This window comes from Thunnus albacares, chromosome 6 (genome assembly GCF_914725855.1).
Source record: "Thunnus albacares chromosome 6, fThuAlb1.1, whole genome shotgun sequence".
In the NCBI taxonomy this organism is placed as follows: domain Eukaryota; kingdom Metazoa; phylum Chordata; class Actinopteri; order Scombriformes; family Scombridae; genus Thunnus; species Thunnus albacares.
In genome coordinates, this window is record NC_058111.1 from 2,885,977 (window position 1) to 2,903,267 (window position 17,291).

General features: G+C 39.5%; 1 pseudogene; it reads left to right on the plus strand.

Moving 5' to 3' along the window:
• The first annotated feature begins 8,357 nt into the window (after positions 1-8,357).
• Positions 8,358-10,514, plus strand: LOC122984076 (annotated as a pseudogene).
• The last annotated feature ends 6,777 nt before the right edge of the window (positions 10,515-17,291 follow it).

Sequence of the window (17,291 nt, forward strand, 5' to 3'; positions counted from 1 at the left end):
TAATAATTAAAATTAAATTAAAAATAAAATTAAGTTTGTTTTCAGGTAAAAAGATGTAGTAAATGTAATAGTTACTACATTGTAGTAAACTAGGGTCAGAACTCCTTAAATTCAGTGTGTTTGCTTCCTCGTCTGCTGGAAATGAATGTTCAGTGATTGTGTAACTCACTCGTGCTGTAGCCTCTCTACACATCCAGGGACTCTGCCTCGTGTTTTTGTTTTGTTGTGTGACTTTTGTGTCACAATGAAGGGCGGGATTATCTTACAGACAGACTGAATATGAGCAGCCTTCCTTGTTCTCATCATCCAAAGTGAAAATCCACCAATCAGAACATTCTGCTGATAGGAGGTTTTGCGCTTTGGCCGTCGTTATATATATATAGAAATATAGTTTTTAAATAAGTTTCTCTTGGGGGAAACAGTCTCGTAACCTGCATGCTGGACCACAGTTGGCTCCAAACTAGTTGTGATGTCATGAATCTCCACCGTCTTAAACTGAGATTTAAGGTTGAGCTCAGAGAAACTTTCCTCCTTCAGCAGATGAAAGTGAAAACAAACTCTGCACAGAGAAGCTCAAACATCCGACTGATAGAACATATATAATAGGAAGGTTCCAGGAGTTAAACTATCGTGATGGGCATCGGTCAGGATGCGTATAAAGGAGATACACAAGATATTTATTTGATAATGTGGATTGTAGAAGTGTAGTCAATATGTGAAAGAAAAGAAATGCAAGATTAAATGAACACAGAAAATTATTAATTATTCTCATATCTTTAAAAAGGAAATATTGTTTCAACAAAACTAAGGATAAAATAAACTTCTTACCAATTCTGCTGCGTGTTTAAATAGGACTAGAGTGCACAGGTGAAATAAATCAAGATAATGAACCAGCCGATCAATTAGTGAGAAGGAAAAGAGACGGCAGGAAGTCAGGTGATGGAAAAGGAAGTGGGAAAAAAATAAGTCAAAATTAGTGAATCAGAACAAAAAGGAAAAACACATTTCTGAGTGGAGGAAGGACTTTAAGGTCGTGGTTTTAAAAAAAAATAGTGTTAACTGTTGGTTTGAAACAGGAAGTGGACAGTCGTCACCTGATTTCCTCCTTTGTTCCTGTCAGGCCACCAGAGGGCACTGTCACTGCAACGTGAGCAGATGTTATTGTTTTTTTTATTAGTTTATTTGTTAGGGACGATGCAGAAAAACCCCCATTGTAACAGGTTAAAATAACATGAAACAGATGTATTGCATATAGGATTTATAGCCATAACATATCACTACCAGAAATACATGAATTAAATAAAGCTCATAATAAAATATTGACATTCTCAATAACAACAGTATTTACTGTTTATCACATAACAATCAATTTACATGTGTTGCATATGTGTATGTTCCTTAATTCATAGCAATGATGTATTTATGTGCATAATATTTATCGGTGTATGTGTCCGTGTACATACATACATGCATAATCTGTATGTATGTTTATCTGCATGTCCATGCACACATCAAGTTGTTTGCGGCACTTTGCTGAAAGTACAGACACAAAAAGCAGGCGAGCACTCTGTTCCTGTATTTATTTATTTGTATAGATGTCAACTGCGTGGGTGAGAATATGAACATCCAAGAAAAACATTTTACATTCTCAGATTTCTCTTGAATATCTACATAAATCATTCGTTGCAATGCGGCCGAAGGTGAATCATACAACATCTCCAGTAGGTCATCAATCATGAGATTCCCCAGTTTTGAGATTTAAGAAATCACATTTGTCCTAAAAAAAAACAACCAAAACAACAAAAACAACAAAAAAAAAACAACCAAAACCACAGTAACTTATTGTTTTCTAGAGCTGGTCCCTGTTGTGAACTGATTAATATTCACCCAGAGTTGTAATCCATCCTTTTATGCACCGATGTGAAAACAATCGATTAGTTGTGGAGATGTTGGACTGAGTGTGAGAAAGAGTGAGACAGGCAGGTAGCGTGAGACAGCTGTTTCCTGCTGTATAAACTCCTCTCTGTTCCCATGGCATTCCTCACTAAACGATAAACAAACAAACAGCGTCTATAAATCAGCTCCCTCACCTCACAGCTGAATGATTGATCTGAATATACAGAGTTCGGTTCAGTGATCCGTCGTCATCGTCACGTCCGCAGCAGCTCTGCGCCGCTGATGATGGCGATCATGTATCTGAGGATCATTCTGCTGATTTTCTGTATTTTTTCTTCTTATCTTTGGATCTAAACTAACAATGAAATGATTTATTATCAAGTATCATCCTTCCTTTGTTGTCCAAAAGCTATTAAAAACACATCTGCGAGTCACATCGCTGCACTGGATGACGTGTTCCTGCGTCCCAGAAGACGGTTTTTACTGTAACTTGTTACGGTTCCAAAGGCTTATTTGGACAACAACACAGGTCTACAGCACAGAGGAATAAGATTTCCCTTCCTTTTTTTTTTGAGATTTATTAGAATGTCATGCAAGAAATTGTTACTAAAAAGAAGCAAGAACATCGTGCTGCTGTAGTCTCTTGTAGTCTTTGTGTCGTGTTCCAAGTGTGAGGAAATAAAGTTCCTTTCAGACATTAATCTGCTGGTGATTTCACATGTTGGACTGAATCTGTGTCGGATTAAAGTAAAGGCTGCACACAAGATTAAATGCACGTCTTGCTCATGTTGTATACTGAAGGTATCATTTAATTATCATCTCTTATGCTCAAAGGATTCAGAGGAAGTAATTCATGTCTGACGTGTGATGTAGTGAGATTGTTGTTGCTACTGTTATGTTAAAGTAACTCTGAGTTTTGTAAAAATTGTCAGCAGATGTACGTAACAAGGTGTTAAAGGATGGATCACAGTTATTAAACTGTGTGTTAAACCAGCAGTCAGGTATCCATGGTAACAGTGAAAGAAAGCTGTAATCATTCCTCCTGTTCATACTGGATATTAAAAGATCTTTCAAATGTGCTTTTTAATTGGAAGTGATGGAGGCCAAAATCCACAGTTTTGTCATTTAAAAGTCTGTGTTTAGCTTCTCTTCAGCTTCAGCAGTCTGAGTTCGTCATATCAAGTGGATATCTGACACATTTACAGTCTTTGTGTTTCCCTGTTGAGCTGCAGATGGAAGTATAGTAACAAAAAGAGGAACTTTGACACTAAAAAGACTGTAACGTTGAAAGATATTTACTTGATTTGACTCATTTGGACGCTGAAGCTTCATATTGGCTTCATGAAGGGATCTTCTAACGGTCGGTATGAAGAGGAGGCTCCTGATTGTTGTTTTAAGACACACTTGAGGAATCATGAACCCGTCTTTTAAGTTTAAAGGGAGGACACTCTCTCTCTCTCTCTCTCTCTCTCTCTCTCTCTCTCATTCTCTCTATGTGTGTCTCTTTCTCTCCACAGTTCCCACAGTTTGTGATTGATTGCAGGTTGTAAATTTTTCTCTCCGTCATCTCCCGGCTGAGTGACGGAGAGTCGGGTTACTGAGAGAAAAACACACAGCGAGAGATTTTCTCCTTTTTCATCTTCTTTTTTTTTCCCGCAAATGACAAAATTTCCTCTGTTCACCTACTGTTACTGTTTATTCTCTAAATACAAATGTTCATTTAATCTTGCTTATGTGTTATTTTGTGTATGTGTGTGTTTTAATTGTGTTTATTAACTGTGTTCACTGTGTGCAGGCTCTTCAGATGAGGATTCAGCTTCCTGCAATAATCTGATCTTCTTAAACGTGTTCATTGTTGGTGAGGAATCGTCGGTATTGATTGTGCAAGATCACGTGATCAAATTCAAATTGTATCATGATGGAGGAACGTTATATGCTGCCACAGTTTGGGTTAAAACTCTAAAATGCAATAAAAACGTCCAGTTTAACAGCATTAAAAATGCCTGATGTGACGGTAAAAAATGTCCCAGAAGAGGTCATTCAGCCATTCTGTACCAATAGAACAAACCACTATCAGCATGTAAACCAGTCAACCAGCAGCCTGTGGATTACTGGTGCAGAGTCATGTCCAGTGTCAGTAGTTTCTGATCAGCTTTCTCACATGTGAGCACACGCAGCACAAAGATTCCTCCTCATATTTAAAATAATCTGAGTCTGATTAAAACTGAAACTAACACCAAGTCTAAATTAATCCGCTGTGGTGAGTTCTCGGTTAGTGTTTCAGAAGCAGAGCCGCTTCCAGCAAACATCTTAAAATATTGTTTTACAGTCATTTCTTTTTTTGAATCGCAGCGTATTGAAACTTGAGGAGTTTCGTGACAATTCAAAGGAAACCACAGCGTCACTTCTACTGCTTGACAAACTTCAAGAGAAGTGACATAAATAAACAAGAAAATCTACTAAAGCTGTCATTAACAAATGAAATACATCATTTAAAGACATATGATCCAAACCCCAGCTGCAGGTATACGTGTTTCTTCTTGTTACCTGGTGTCTTACTGAATCTCTGAAGGTTTTTACTCTTAGTTTCAGTCACAAACTTGATGAAAGACACTGAACCTTTAAGCTGGTTGCTGGTTAAAACAGGTCTGGATGTGGAGTTCATCACATTTCACCGCCGGACTACTGAAAAACACGTCAGTTTGAGTCATCGTACACCGCAGATTAAACACTGAAAGTCTGAAAGTTTGGATTCTGTTATGAAAGGTTCATTGTAGTGTGTGTGTGTGTTTGTGTGTTTGTGTGTGTGTGTGTGTGTGTGTGTGTGTGTGTGTGTGTGTGTGTGGTCCAGGTATTCCTCATGTTGTGGGGACTCGCCTCCCTTTATGGGGACAAAAAGCAAAAGTCTCCTTAATGTAACTCATTAATTTTAGAGTGAAGACTTGGTTTAAAGTTAAGGTCCCCAAAAGTGACCTGTGTGTGTGTGTGTGTGTTTGTGTGTGTGTGTGTGTGTGTGTGTGTGTGTGTGGGGGTGGGGGGGGGGGGGGGGGGGGGGGGGGGGGTGTCAGACAGGTGTTGAGGGTTCTGTTAGACTCATCATCGCCGTGGTAATGTCCTCCTGGTCGTCACGCCAACTCATCCTCCTGACGACGTTCCCACGATGGGCGGGGTCAAAGGTCGGCTACTAGACGGATGTAAGGAGGGAGAGATGAAGAGAGAGGAGGAGGAGGAGGAGGAGGAGGGTGGGAAGTACAGGGAGGAGAGAGAGATGGAGGTTTTTAAAAAAAAAACGTTCTCGTCGTGTTTAAAAGTCGTCACCTTAAAGAAATACGTCGTGTTTCTGGAGCAACAATCTGATTAGTCGATTAATCAATCGACAGAAAATTAATCACCACAACAAAAATAACAAATATCTACTGGTTCCAGCTTCTTAAATGTGAGGGTTTTATACTTTTCTTTGAGTAAACTGAGTATTGAGTGTTACTTTTGGGCTGTTTGACATCATAACAGACATTTTTCACTATTTTCTGACATTTTAAAGATCAAACAATGAATCGATAAGTTGAGGAAATAAGTGGCAGATTAATCAATGATGAAATAATCAGCTGCAACCTTAAAGCAGAGAAGCTCATGATAAAAAAAAACATTTAAATACCTTTAAATTACAACAGAAAATACATTCCTGAAGGAAACGTAATTAATTAAAGTCGCAAAAAATGTTTATTTTCTGCTAAAATATCCGATCATGCAACATAATATCTGTTAGTAGCATTAATAAACTTATATGTTCAGAAACCAGCAGCACTTAATTAAAGTGTCTATAATCTATATTTATATAACTCCACAGTCTGTCTGTCAGTGTGTGATGTGTTTGGCTCGTAGTGATGAACCTACAGTGACTCTGCAGCTCCTCTCGGCTTCACGGAGCTTTATAGTGAGTTTCAGTTCATTGTTTATCTGTCCGGCTGTAACTTTTACTGTTCTGGTTCACTCTCAGCGTCTCTCATAGCGTCGTTTTCAGAGAAAAAGCTGTAAAAAGCCGCTGTACACTACCTGCTCAGCACCAAACGACCAAACAGACACAGTTAACTGTAGACTAGCTGGTGAACATAGTGGAGCATTTAGCAGCTAAAGAGCCAGATATTTCCCTCAGGAGTTGGTGGAGAACAAAAACAGAGCTAAAAGAGAGTGAATATTGGACTCACATTCACCAGGTGGACAGAAACACGACTCCACATGAATGATAATGTTGCTCCGTAACTGCTGGATGTGGAAATAAAAGCAACTGTTTGCTAACAAGTTCAACATATCAGCTTAAATATTATACCACCACCAGGAGTCAGATAGTGCTTTTATAAACCAAATAATGCAATATAGAAATTATAGACACAAGCCAATAAAAAGTTTTATTAAATAATAGTTACATTACAAGAGTCATTTACAATAAAGTAGTTCCCAGCTGACTGTGGTTGCTAACGTTCAAGCTAGTCAGCGATCTAACCAGAGTTTATTTATTCACATTAATTTGACAGTAAAACTGTTCAGCATCACTGGGATCAGGTTGCAAAGTGTTTGCAGTGACGTCAGGACTCGTTTTGTTAGGAGATGCTTCGGTCTCTGATAGTTCTGCAGAGATTTCTCACATCTGTACTGACAGACATGATCTCTGCTGCTGCTTCAAGGCGTCTGAGAGCTTTTGCATCGTAGTGCTGCAGAGACAACGGCTGGTGGAGCCGCGTCGTCCCCGCTTGATTACAGATTTAATAGCTGCAGAGTGATGATTATAAATAGAACTGTAAGAGGCCATTAAACATCATTATACCACGGCTATCAACCAATCAGATAGCGAGATTTTAACTTCCTGTTTTATAATGCAGGTTTAACGGTGGGACATCAGAAATTTCCAAGCTTGAATTTGTTCCACGACTCATAATGATAATAATAATCTTTATTTATATAGCACCTTTAAAAACACAAACAAACAATAGAAAAACAATAGAGAGATGCTAAAAAGATTAAAAGACAATACAAAGATGATCTAAAGACAACATTGAATAAAACTAAGTCTGTAAAAACGGGTTTTAAGAAGTGATTTAAAAGAAGTCAGTGATTCTGCAGCCTTGTCTCCTCTAAAGTCACCTTTAGGTTTAAGCCTCGACTTTGGAGCAGCCAGAAGGGCCCAGCGGAGGATCTAAGGCTTGGAGCTTCAGACCCAGACGTGCTTTAAAAGTGATCAATAAAAATCTTAAAATCAATTCTAAAACAAACAGGGAGCCAATGAGGAGAAGTCGAGCATCATGGCCGACCGTGAAGGATGTGTGGAGAGGAGGATGATGAAGTAAGAGACTCATCAGTTTAGTCAGAATAACCTACCGAGTACCGGTGATGTTACATGTTTCTTCATTTTGCTAGTTTTATTCATTCAACACCGTTTGAAACCTGCTTCTCTTGGACGCTGCCGTACTGAGCGACGTCCCGACATATTAAGTCCCGAGTTCACTTGAAATCCAGGAGTTTCCTGGCCGGCGCTCCGACTTCCAGAGCACGTTTTTCCAAGTAAGATGAAGGTAAATTTCAAGTACCAAGTTGTCTGGAACGCAAGATCAAGTAAGGAGAAAAGGTCACGGTCGACTCTGCGGTGACTCACGAGGAGTTTATTCATTTTCGACTGAAAGCTGCAATCTTACCTTCACATCACTAACATTAACACAAAGTGCTTCTGTTATCTAAACCTAAACACACACACAGGACTCAGGATGTGAAGCTCGCCGCTCACCGCGACCTCTGACCCCCGCCACGTCAGCGCCGTACAGACCTGTAGCTTCATCCACTTGAAAAACCATCACGATCACGTCTGCCAATGTAACGCCATGTGGAAAACAATTTACTGATGAGTAAACATCATTTCTAGGGCACAAGGTTGACACGGATGATAAATATCTACAGTAATTATAAGATCATTGTTCAGCTGAACGTCTTATTGCAGAAAACTGACACATAAAGCAAATAAAATTCTCTCAGACTTTTGTTTTTTAATGATATTTAAGTTAATGATCATAAATATCAAACTCTGCATCAAAGAGACTTTTAGACACAGATTTAAAAATCTTCCTCCAGAGTGACCCTGGTTCTACGGCGGCCTCCGCTTCCCGTGCAGTGACCTGCAGAGGGCTGGGTGGCCCTGCGTGTGTGTGTGTGTGTGTGTGTGTGTGTGTTAACAGAGAGAGATTTATGCTACTTCAAGCGTCAAGGTCCAGCTGAGACAAACCAGGTTCATGTGGGAAGGAGGTGTGTTTGTACCCTGTATGTATGTGTGTGTGTGTGCGTGTGTGTGTGTGTATGTGTGTGTGTGTGTGTGTGTGTGTGTGTTTTCCTGTTGACGCTGCAGGAGAGGATCAGTCTCCATCCTGTGAAGGAGCTGAAACAGTTCGTCAGAGCAGCAGGTCAACATGTTCTGATAACGTCGACCAGCAACGAGTCGAACACTGCAGGAGACAACGAGGAGGAAGAAGAAGAAGAAGAAGAAGAAGAAGAAGAGGAAGAGTGAACCTGTACCTGTACAGCTCTGTGTGGCCTCAGTCTGTCTCAGAGTCAATCAGCAACATGTGCGTCTTTTAAAAACCCAGAAAGTTGTTTAACATCAGTTGAAGCTGTTATGAAGAATATTCTGCCCACTGAAAATGAACCTTTATGTGTGTTTAATGTTTACAAAAATCAAAATATTTTAAATTAGAATAGAATAAAACAATTTAACAATTAAATAGGAACGAAGTACATAAAAGTAGCTCTGAAAAGAAACAGTTGAAACAGGTTAAAAAGACTTTTTATTTTTATCCAGATAAACAGAAAAGTCTGTATTCAGTAAATATCTTCAGAACATCTTCAGTGGTTTTAAAGGGGACAAATCTATCTTTTATATGTATATATATTAAAACAACTTCTCAAACCTTTGTCCAAAAGTTTCTCTGCATTTAATCCCTTTTTTCTTGAATCTGTAAATTAAAACACATATTTCTTTTAATCATCACATGATCTTTATGCAGGTTTAACTCATCGCCTTCAGTTCAGCTTGTAAAACTCACATTCCTTTCTCTCTCTCTCTCTCTCTCACACTCTTTCTCAATCATCCCCTTCTCACCTCTCTGACCTCTAACACACTCACTCCCAGTCTGTCTGCCTGTTAGCTCTATTTCTGTTGTCCCGTCACTTCCTCCGTGGACGACCTCTGACCTTCCCGGGTCACAGCAGCTGATTTTAGAGGAGGGGGGGGGTTTGAAGCTCCTCAGCACGACCGACACGCTGTGCTGCCTGATCTCTTCCAACCAGATCAGTTTTCTCTCTTTGAGGTTCTTTATCTCTATTTTTTATCTTTTTGTCCATAATTCCTATCAGTAATAATATAATTGTACCAGGAAGTTATAGTTTTTTCAAACGTCCTCAATACTTTTCTCACTCAAACACAAACAAGCAACAAAACATTTAACATGTTTACATCCTCACTTCCAAAACTCTTCAGTTTATCTTCAAACATACTGAGATACATATTCAACCAAAAAAACAAGACGTGCTGTCAGAAATAAAGCCCACTGAAAGATTTCCAGCTGCGTTTCAATCCAGAAGAAAAACGTTGGTGTTGAACGTTTCAACACGTGAAACACGTATCATATTATTATTCCTACACTGGTGGTGTTGGTCCTTCTGTAAAGCAACAAGCTCTTCAGCTGGAAACCAAGTCGTCTAAAGCTCTGAAATCTGTTTCCAGGCCACCAAGTCAAAGAAACCCATCATGCTGCCGGTGACGTTCATGGACGGCACGACCAAAACGCTGCTGACGGACTCGGCCACCACGGCCAAGGAGCTCTGCAACGCCCTGTCTGACAAAATCAACCTGCGGGACCGCTTCGGCTTCTCGCTCTACATCGCGCTCTTTGACAAGGTGGGACGACCTTAAAACCAACACTTAACCCTCAGAGAGCACGAAGAAGTTGGACAAAAGCTCCTGATATTAAGATTGTTTAAAATACTTGAGAAGGAAACTCAGTAAAATAAAGATTGTTAGACGTGTCAGTAAATGTTTCCTCCTGCAGGTCTCCTCTTTAGGCAGCGGGAACGACCACGTGATGGACGCCGTGTCGCAGTGTGAGCAGTATGCGAAGGAGCAGGGAGCCCAGGAGAGGAACACGCCCCCCCTGGAGGCTGTTCTTCAGGAAGGAGATCTTCACACCGTGGCACTGCCCCGCCGACGACCAGGTCGCCACCAACCTCATCTACCAACAAACCGTCAGGGGCGTCAAGTTCGGAGAATACCGCTGCGACAGGGTGACTGCTTTTTATTCTACATCCTGTCAGACTCTAAACTAGAGAGACTCACAGTCGCCTACATCATCTCTGTCTGTCTTTTGTCTTATTTAAGCCGAGCTTAAATAATAAACAACTGAGAGGTTAACAGGTTAACTGTGGGCCAAAAGCCTGAGCAAACAGGTTTTAAGGGCTGATTTGAAAGAGTCCAGGGTAGTAGCGTTTCAGGTTTTGCTCTTCAACCATCGATATCAACATTTCTACCCGTTGAATAATGATGTTTTATGGTGTGACAACACTGTGGTTCAGGTCTGGTTAGTTTTAGGCACAAAGACCACTTGGTTAGGGTTAAAAAAATAAAATAAAAACGGCCGATGTCTCACTAAAAACACCCGCTTTTGTCGGTTGAAACGGGAAGCGGACTAACCATCCACCCGCCCCTCCTCCACCTCCTCCTCCTCTTCCTCCTCCTATATAAGAAAGATCAGCTCATATAGATCACATGTGAACGTCACTTTAGAAATGTTAATATGCTACGTATTCAACGATTCTGTGGTTTGCAGAAATGTACAATGCCGACGTTTTATTTTGGCGACCAGTTTCTATGACTCGTTTCCTGTAGATACACTGTAGTACGTTCTATAGAGAGCTACACATCTGACTGTATTTACACTATATACACATTTATAACACTATCAACCATTAAAAACTACATAAACACAATAAAGTAAATAAGTGGACTGTGTGAAGAGTTTTTTGAACATGTGGACTCAGTATTGAACCATACTGGGAACCAGTACTGTAATAGCAGAGAACAGGGAACACACACACACAGAGAGACATCACATGATTACACATAATAACTAAACCAGCCTCATGACAACAACAAACTCCTTCTGACAAAGACCGTGAAAAACCAAGTAAGGGGACTTTTGTGATGTTTTTTTTTATTGTTTGCGAGGTCAAGAAAAAAAAATCAGTCAGTCTGACAGGTGACACATCGAGCAGACAGGTTGGAAACAAACCAGCAGTCCAACCAGTTTGTTTATTTATTTGGAGGTCAAACCGAAAGCGTCGATAAGAATCCGTCATCGAAGAGGAAGACGACGTGAGCACGACCAGGGTGAGTACAGTAGGTCAAAGGTGAAACAGGAAGTCAATCTTTTTTGTCTTATGTCACTTGATTTCTGGTCCAAATAAGTTAAATAAACAGCTTTCATACAGGAAATGCATCTCAAAATGCTTTTACAAATAAACAAAAAAACAGAAATAGAAAAAAATGCAAATGAATAACTTGCACATAACATACGATAAGTCTGAAAAATGCACTTTTTTTGAGAAAACGTTCTTGCAGAATGCTTTTTGTTAAGGATACACAACACATAACACACTGTTTCTGGACTATATTACTTTATTATGTGGTGTTGTTTACTGTCTGTTCGTATGGTTATTACAGTATGTTAACACATAAAGTAATATAGTCCATAAACAGTGTATTGGGTATCCTTAACAAATAGCATCCTGCAAGAAAACAAGTTTTTTTTAAACAAGTTTTCTCAAAAAAAGTGCATTTTTCAGATAGTGCAAGTGCAAAACAGTACAAATAAAATTATTAAAATAAATAACAGCACGTTATAATATTAAATTTAGGTTTAAAAATCAGTCACTTAAAGGACGAGTTCACAATATTTACAGTCAGGAGCCCAAATGAACAGTGAATGCTGTAATCATTCCTCCTGTTCATACTGACCATTAGAAGATCTCATCATAATGCACTAACAATGGAAATAATCAACTTTAACAACAGGAAACAGGTTAAACAGAGGGCACCACACACACACACACACACACACACACACACACACATGCAGAGGTCCTGTGAGGAAACAGAACACACATGAGACTCATGCAGGTTGTCAGCTGCCTCACAATACATGAACCAAACCAAAACACACACACACACACACACACACACACACACACACACACACACACATCTTGTTCAGGCTCTGATCCAATCAGTAGATAAGATCATTGGAGGAGCAGCAGCGACCGTTTCCTCCTGTTCATACTGGCTCGTTATTTAAATGTGCTCCAAATAGGCTGAAACATAAAGTTTACAGTTCAGCTCTTTAGTAAAAAATGTTTTTAAGTGCAAAATTAATCACGTCTGGGCTTCGCTCGCCCTCGAGTCCACCGTTTCTGCAGAATTCCCTCACATGCATGAAAGCTTGACAGGAAACAATGCAGGCGTGAACTCCGATGAAACCTCATGTTAATGTGCTGTTATGTGTTTCTAATTATTTTGTCCACCATGAAAGAACATGCCAGCGTTTTTATAAGAGAGAGAGAGAGAGAGAGAGGGAGGAAGAGACGTGATTCATGTCCTTCATCTCTTCAAATGTTGTCAGGACAACTACAGAGTTTGTGTGATACGTTGAGGGCAGTGCAGTGAAGGCATGTGGTGTTACCAAGCGACCAACTGATTGTTGCATAGCAGGTTTTCTTCATGGATAGTCACCACTCTCCTTTTCAGTATGGATCAATCAATTTCAATCAATCAGTCAATTTTTATTTATATAGCACCATATCACAACAGAAGTCATCTCAAGGCACTTTTCACATAGAGCAGGTCAAGACTGTACTCTTTAATTTACAGAGACCCAACAATTCCCCCATGAGCAAGCACTTGGCAACAGCGGTAACGGGTAGAAACCTCAAGCAGACCCCGGCTCTTGGTGGGCGGCCATGCTGCTGATAGGCTGATAGGAACCAATCAAATCGGATTTTTTTCCCTCTTAATACACATTGACTATTTAAGTGAAAGTTTCTATTATATTATTATCTATTTTAATATAATGAAAGTGTCTGGCAAATGTGAATGCAGTGTAATCACTAGTCAGTCTCACCTTGGTGTTGTTAGCTGCAAAATAAACATAACTCAAGCACTTTTCTGTATAGATGCTGTAACACTGCTATGCAACTGTAGTATGCTGAAACCTTAAAACAACTTGTAGCATTAAGTATTATTATAAAAATGTGTTTGCACTCTCTGTTATTCTGGAGCGTTGCTATGTTGACTGTTTCCTCTAAAACTCTTCTAAGCCCTCGAGTCCACCATTTCTGCAGAATTCCCTCACATGCACGAAAGCTTGACAGGAAACAACTACAATGAAACCTGATGTTAATGTGCTGTTATGTGTTTCTATTATTTTGTCCACCATGAAAGAACATGCCAGCGTTTACCCATCGAGTGTGTCTGAAATATTCATTATAACAGAGAGAGAGAGAGAGAGAGAGAGGAAGAGACATGATTCATGTCCTCGTCTTTATCCTTCCTGTTCCTGTTTCCTCCTCACAACTTTCCCTCTCTCTCTCTCTCTCTCTCACACACACACACACACACACACACACACACACACACACACACTGCGTGTCATGTAGGATTGAGGGCAGACAGGCTGCGTTTATCCAAAACAAGCTGGGAAAGAAAAAGGGAGGAGGAGAGGTCAGAGGTCGGAGACGGTGATGGAGTGATGACAGCTGTGTGTTTCATCTGTGTGTGTTCTTCACTCTCTCTCTCTCTCTCTCTCTCTCTCTCTCTCTCTCTCTCTCTTTCTTCTTCTTCTTCTTGTCTGTCTGATAGTTTCTCTCCGCTATGGTTAGAGTGACAGCCAGGCAAAGGCTGTCTTGCTTTATTTTCATCCTTTCTCTAAATGGGAATGTTGGTAATCAGCAGTGGTAGAAGAAGTACTCAAAACTTTTCTCTGGTGTAAAACTATTAATACCACACCAGTAAAAGTACTTTAAAAGTTTGAGTCCTGCATTCAAAATGCATTCAAACTTGTGTCCAAGGTGGAGCTTTTAATTCTAACTATTTTATATAATGCTGGATAGTTTAATGAATAATAATGCATCATGTTTTAATTGTTATATTTTGTGAGTAAAATCTGAATCTGCAGCAATGTTTCCCTCTGAAGTAGAAGTATACAGCTGCATATATTTTAAAGTGTTTTAGGAGCATTTTGTAAGTTATTTCAGGGTACAATGAGTTAGAATGGTAACATAATTCAATATTTTTCATATCTAAACATCATAATAAATCTATAGCTGTTTGGGGCTTCCAGTTGTGTGTCTGCACAGCTTTTACTTATAGCACGGCCTCACAGTCTGTGTTAAAACAACAGTCAGGAGCCCAAATGAACATTAAAGCTGTTTTTCTTGCTGTAATCATTCCTCCTGTTCATACTGACCATTAGAAGATCCCTTCATAATGACCTTACAATATAAGTGATGGGAGACAAAATCCACAGTCCTCCTTCTGTGCAAAAATGTATTTAAAAGTTTATCTGAAGCTAATATGAAGCTTCAGCGTCCAAATGAGTCAAATCAAGTAGATATCTTTCAACGTTACAGTCTTTTTAGTGCCAAAGTTCCTCTTTTTGTTACTATACTTCCACCTGCAGCTCAACAGGGAAACACTGTCCGAGGAAACACAAAGAGGGAATTTGATGCTAAAAAAGACTGTAAATGTGTCAGATATCCACTTGATATGACTAACTCAGACTGATGAAGCTGAATAGAAGCTTCACAGAGACATTTAAATGACTGTGTGGACACACTGTGGATTTTATCCTCCATCACTTCCATTGAAAGCACATTTGAAGGATCTTTTAATATCCAGTATGAACAGGAGGAATGATTACAGCGAGAAAACCTCTTTCACTGCTCATATGAACACCTGACTGCTGGTTTAAGACACGCTGGAAAAATTGTGTATCTGTCCTTTAATTCCTGACACTCAGCCAAACATCAACACAAAGGGAACTAAGCGTTTAAACAGTTCATTTGGTTAAAAGTTTCTACTTCCTGCTGTTGAAGATCTTCTGATCTCCACATCCCGACTTCCATTTTCTCCTCTGAGCCTTTTCCCTCCCGAAACAAATAAACGCTGATTTGAAGTCACTTCCTTTAATCAGCCAACAGGAAGCTGAACTGAAGGACCAGCTACAAGGTTGCACCGCAGTGACAAACTGATAAAACACATATGTGGTAATACTCGGGGAGTCCTGAAGTGTTTGTGTGCGTACGCTCTTCCTGTTTTCGACAGTCTCGCTCTCTGCAAATCAGTACAAACACACAAACACATTGCTTTCACACAGCTTTGTGCTGCACATGCATGACAGAGACAGAGAGGAGGAAACCCCGCTGACAGGTGAAGGCTGGTAAAGAGTCATGTGAAGAGAACATGAGAGAGAAACTTTAGCAAACACAATGAAACAACAGGAGCTTTAAATCAGCTGATGCTTGTTTTCTTTTCAGCGTCATTAAAAATGTTCAAGGTGGGAGAGAAGTGGAAACTAATAATAATAATAATTAGTAACACTTTTGTTATCCAAATCTTTATTTATATTTGTTTTTTGCAAGCATTCAACTCCTCTATACAACAGAAACCATTCAAATATCGAAATGTTCAGCTCTTAAAATATTAAAAGTTATAATGGGAAGTCTATGGGAGGAATGTTTGAAAGCTAATATCTCAAAAACTCAAAGTGCTAAACTCTTCATATTTGATGTACAGGTGTCCCATGTCGAAGTGCTGAACATATTAAAACATGGTACCAATAGCGCCAACATGTGGTCAGTTATTACATGTTTAGCCTTTTGGCTAATAACTCATGAATCGTTAGACCTATCAAAAAAATATTTGGTCAGCATGTTCACTGGATGACGCTGAGTAGATTGATATAGGCCACGCCCATTTGCGCCCATAAAAATTTTCCGCCATTTTGTTTTTTTTTAATGAACACACGTTGTGCTTCTGTTGGCACATATTTCATCCGATCTTCACCAAACTTGGTACAAACCATGTTTAAAGGACCCCGAACACAACTCACTCATTTGTTTTCAGATATCACTTACGGTTTGTCTGTTATTGGTTAACAAACTTTTGAAGGCGTGGCCTAATGCGCTTAATGGTCAATAACTCCTCAATACTGAATCGGATTGTGACCAAATTTTGAGATGTTGTACACAAGGTGACCTTACAGACAGTTCTGCCCAAAGAGGGCGCTAAAGTAGCCCTATAACATGATATTTCAGCAATTCTGTTGTTTTTAATGAAATTAAACTTGGTACACAGGTTTTCTATGAGAATCTGCACAACGTACTGAATCATGGCACCAATAGCCCCACATTGTCTTAAAACACCACCATACTACTTATTAACTACCAAATCTCTTAAATGTAACATGCCATGGTAATCAAATTGTATTTGTACAGACGAGGATCCTGAACAAGTCTTTGGTATTTTCAGCAATGCTTTGCGATTCCTTTCAGTTTCAGTATTCACACGTATTTTCCGCAGGAAATGCATTTCTAGTTATTATTATTATTATTATTATTATTATTATATTGTCTCCCCCTTTCTGGCAGTGAGAGTAATTACAAAACCACTGCCGACACGCGCTTACGTCACAGGCTCCACCGTAGTCTACTCTGACGCTACTGTTGTAGGAATTTGTGCACTCAAATATCTTATGGGGATTTTATGGGGGAATTATGAATTATTATTGTGCACAACTCCAACATGAAATTATTCGTCCAGTGACATAACTCATATTAGAGTAGGTATGATAATAGGGAGATAGTCCTCCTTGTTGGACGCACAAGAGGTCAATTAGAATTATGATTGTTATTAATCTTAATTACGATTCTGCAAGGGTATAGGTCTTTTAAACACACAATATGTAATTTCAGCCGCTAGGGGTCTCAATCAAACAATAACAAAAGACGGAGTGTGATGACGGTGTGAAGTAGCGAGGGATCATGGGAGTTGTTGTCTTCGTTGTTAAATAATCAGCTTCACCGGGATAGGATTACTCCAGTGTTCATCATTCAGGATGTTTTTACCCGCAGAGGTCTCCTCCTCTCCAGAACAAACGGTTTGAACAAACGAGCTGCTGCTAACACTTGTTCGGTTTATTTCTCTTATAACTTTAGATCCAGACGTTCGGCAGGTTTCTCCCGGGAGCCGAATTATCCACAGAGGTCTCCTTTTCTCCAAAAACAAACGTACACGCAGATTAAAATCATTA